The following is a 5,085-nucleotide window of genomic DNA, read 5'->3' on the forward strand; positions in this document are numbered from 1 at the left end:
CACAAATAATCTCATAGCCTCGTACTACAAGGCTTCTGTGAATGTAGAACCTGGCATAAGAGTCAGAGCTTGGGTCAAGGACAACAGTGCTCAATACAGATATTAGACAACTATTCCAATCATTTCATTGAAAGTATTCTGGTGAGGATGATCCTTCCTGAGAAAAGTAGGTAAAGTATTGGTCACCAAGTGTACCAGCAGTGACATAGGAATCCATTATCGTATCATAGATGTGTACTGCTCATAGAGTATCAAAGCCAAAAAGCACATGAAAAACAAATTAAGTTTCATGGTAATTCTAATGAGCCCACAGTGTTAATGAGCTCCAGTGTAACATCCAGCAGAATTCTAAGTACTTGTGGAGTTATTTTAGAAGCAGAATAGAAGCTACTGAATATCATTATTTTTTCTGATTAATATACTAACTACTTATATTGTTTCAGAGTGATCCAAGACAAATTATTTAATAATTTTTAGAAAATATTTTTCTTTTCAGAGATTGTCCTATGAAAGTACAATTTCCTTCTCAATAAGAATTATTACAGCTCATTCTTTTCCTTTTCTGTTCATGAAGTAGTTTCTATATGTTAATGGCATTTATACACATATATTCATTCTACATCTGTCGAACACTTAATAATGCTAGCTTTTACATATTCAAAATAATAAAGTCAAATTTTACTTCTGCCCTTAAACAATTAACAAAAATCTGTGTTAAGTAAGACAGATACTTGAATATTTACCAGAATCATGGGTATATAATTTTGCTATAAGCAAGGGTGAGTTGTAAGAAAATTAATAAAGTATAGGAAGTTCTATTCTCAGCATTTAACCTTGCCTCACAACACCTTTTCAGAAGATTCCTTTCATTGCTGTGAATACTAGTAGAGTGTTTATGTCCCATTAATTAAATCTAGGCTTTATTTCACATAACCAAATCCCTTCTACATCTTACCTATATATTTCTTGTTCTGTGAAGTATCCACTATGATGGAATTAGCAAAAATTGACTCCACAACTCAAAAGAAACACAAGGCTAAGTAAAGCTGTCCTTGTAAACTTTCTGCTAATTTAGTTATACATGGCTTTATTACTTGTGTTTCTATTGATATGCTTTCATTAATAATAATAATTAACATTATGTAATATGATATCTGATCTCACAGCCACAGTGTAAAACTCAACTATGATTGGAATTCATCATGTTATTTGTAATATAAATCCAAGTAATGACCCATAACTTGATCTTAACTAGGGAGATATGTATGTTTCCATGGGATTAACCTCTATCTTGGTGTCAAGTTACTTAAAAAATCATACATACGCTGTGTATAGTATTCAAAATATATTTAACTCACAAATTAATTTGTAAATAATTAAACAAAAATAATAAAATCTCTCTACATTCAATGAATATTATATAAATTATTTTATAACACATTTTTAACTTAAACAAAACACATATTGTGACCCTAATACTGAAAATATCTTTAAGCACTTAAATATGACAGTTCTTTTAAAGAATCTTTTTTATATTTTGATGTGATAATAATTTATATTTCCCTATTCTTTGAGAGAAGGTCCAATTATGTAGTGTCAAGTAGCATAGACCTTGCTTTTTGTTTACTTATTATATTAGTTACTCACAGAAATATGCCTGCTTCTGATTCTAAGGCAGGGCTACCATACAAACCACATTATTTTAACATATTATAATTACTTTTTATTAATTAACTGTGTGTGTATCAGTGTGCGTGTGTGTGTGTATGTGTGTGTGTGTGTGTATCTATGTGTGTGGTATTTAAATATTTCACTGATTTTAATTACATTCATTATTTCTTACATGTACATGGATTATACTTGCATATCATCCATGGGTATGGAGGTAAAGGGGAACTTTCAGGTTGTTGCCTCCCCTTCTATAATTCACCTAGGTAATTGAACCCAAGTTGTCAAGCATGGCGGCAAGCCCTTTACCTTCTGTGTGCCATCAGGCTGATCACACACACTGAAAGCAGGAATTACCTATTGGTAAAAGTGACCTAAATAGACAAATTATATTAGTCAGAGATGATTTGGTAGACCATAGATTTTTTACCTTGTATGATTTAGTTTGGATGGTGAAGAATTCAAGTGATATTTGCTATTAATATTAGGCTCTCACATAGAGTAAAATACTACAGTTTCAGTTTATAGTGCACGATATTCAGTTTTCTAATATTAATCTCTTCATAAACATTTGTCTTAGTTTAATTTATATATTGTACTCTTTTGCATGTATATACAGTATGTGTGGCAACCACTTACAGTGCTCATAGATGCCAGAGGAGTGAATCCAGTTTCCAGGAACTACAATTACAGACTGCTCTGTGAATTGCTCTGTGATGCTGGGAAATGAACATGTATTCTTTGGAATTGCAGCAGCAAGCCTTTTTAGCCACAGAGCCATCTCTCTATACATTTTATTTATTTTTTTAATCACATTTTTTCAGTTTAGAAACTATAGAACCTTCTAGGGCATTATAAAGTATCTAAACCAGTTTTCTGTATCATGAGGTTATCCCACAGAAACTTAAAATAAGCAACTGTCATCTGTAATAAACTGTGCCTGTCAGTTCCTAGTGACGGAAGAACAGCATTATGACAGAGATAGTTGAGAAGCAAAATGTTTGAAAAGCTGGTGGTGGGTGAAAATCAGAGGTGACACTAGACACAAACCCAGCACAGGCTTCAAGACAAGACATCTGCTAATGTGTATCTGGTGATAGATTCCTAAAAGAACTGTGATGATACGAGAACAAAATATTAATACATTTTTCATTCTGCTCCAAAAGACTTCCCTAAGAGAAATGTCATGTTGAAGCTTATATATGAACAGTAACTGTAGATTATCTTCATTTGTACCTTTCTTGTGTATTTATCTGTTCCCTTTGCATCAATGTTTCTTAAATCAAATGTGTTTTAGCACATTAGAACTCTCTCTATAGATAAAGATTCCTCAAACATAAATAGGAGATAAATAGCCAAAGACAAAAGTTAATCATTTACCTCAGTATTACTAACTGAAATTTAAGAAGGACAGGATGTTTGACTTGATATTAACCAAGACCCAGCTTCTTCAAGCAGGAGTGATCTAAACAGGTGGGACTCAGGATGAGATGCTTGTGAAGTGCATGAAAGTACTATCATCCCTGCTGAGGCTCCTGATGCTGCCACTTCCAATACTGCACCAGCTGTCTCTCCATTGCAGTCTCTTATTTTTGCCACTTAATAGTCCTATCTAAATGAGGAACTCAAAATGAATTTTCTGTTCCAAGTAAAATAAAATAATTTTAATGAAAATTATATACTGCCAGGGGTAAATATCAGTAACTATGATTGAATATGATTTAATAGGGAAGACTGGTGCAATAATGATCCTCCAATAAAGAATGAATAAATAAATAACAAATAAATAAATAAATGGAAATTGTTTTCCATCTTACTGGAAGGAAAATACATTTCATTCTTTTAACATTAAATATTGGCACAATATTATGCATAAATAACAAGCTAATGAAAAAATTAAAAAACATAGGATATAGAATGAATTCCATACATAGGTGTTGGGGTATCCTTTTGTACATTGTATGAATGTTTTCATCTTATTCAGTTGTTGGCTGCTGTAATCGCAGAGACTTGAGTATTCACAGATTTTTGTATTGTTATTCTTATGGGTCATCTCATCTGCCTCAGTATTTTGAAAACATACACCTTCCTCACTCTCTGATTGTATTAATAAAAATATGGTAGCCACAAGCTAGGCAGGAAATGGAAGGTAGGATTTCCAGGTTGACAGAGAGCCTCTGGGAGAAGCATAGGTAGGAGGGCTCACCAGTGGGACATGGAGGTGGTCAGATGTACTGGGACTGACAGAAAGGTAAAGAACTAGCCACACAGAACTAGATTGAATAATAAGATTATGTTAGACAAACTAGCTGAGAAATAGCCTAAGCTAAGGCCTAAGCAAAATAAAAATGAATATATTTCTGTGTCATTATTTACAACTTGGTTGTTCTAAAAAGTCCCATTATGAGATATCCAAAGTGTGATTTTATATAAGACTAAGACAGATAACACATAATCATGTTTATAGTTAACTTTTACAGATGCCACAATTGGAAACGTGTTTGATTCATTTGTTTATACTTTAATTTACATGTAGCATCAGAATATACAAGAGGCAATGCTATACTTGTGTTGAAGCCATGAGGTTTCAAGAGTATCTGAATATATTTAATATTCAATGTAGTCATACTAGTATATCATACAACATTCTATGCCACTGGAAGAATATTTTAAGATAAGTAGTATTTCATACAACTTAGTGTTAATTGTTGTGAAGCCATACTTAGGATGGGTCTAACAATACTGAAGTCTGAAGCATCCATTCCTTTTTCTTCCTTCCTCTTGAGCTTCATGTGATCTGTTAGTTGTATTGTGGGTATTCCACATTCTTTGCCCAATATCTACTTTTGAGTAAGTACATACTATGTGTGGTCTTTTGTGCCCTGTTTCTAATAATGAAGTAGTATTTTATTGTGTAAATGAAACACATTTTCTATATCAATTCTTTGTCTGAGTGGCATCTGATATGTTTCCAGTTTCTAGCTATTAAGAATAGAGCTGCTATGTACATAGTAGACCATGTTTGCTTGTGGTGTGATAGAGGATGTTTTGGGTATATGTCAAGGAATGGTATACCTGAGTTTTCAGGTAGAACTATCCACATTTTCCTGAAAAACTGCCAGACTGATTTCTAGAGTGACTGTATAGTTTGCACACTCCCACCAGCAATGGAGAAGTGTTCTCCTTGCTAAACGTATTCACCAGCATGTGCAGTCATTTGAATTTTTGATCTTAGCCATTCTTCATGTGTATAATATGGAATCTTTAGATCCTTTTCATTTCCATTTCCCTTATAACTAAAGATGTTGAACATTTCTCTCTTTTTCATGCAACAATATTTTATTTCATCTACCATGTTTCTTTTGGAAATTTTCAATTAATTCATTTATTTACATCCAAATGCTTTCTCTCACTCAC

This window comes from Mastomys coucha, unplaced genomic scaffold (genome assembly GCF_008632895.1).
Source record: "Mastomys coucha isolate ucsf_1 unplaced genomic scaffold, UCSF_Mcou_1 pScaffold15, whole genome shotgun sequence".
Classification (NCBI taxonomy): Eukaryota; Metazoa; Chordata; class Mammalia; order Rodentia; family Muridae; genus Mastomys; species Mastomys coucha.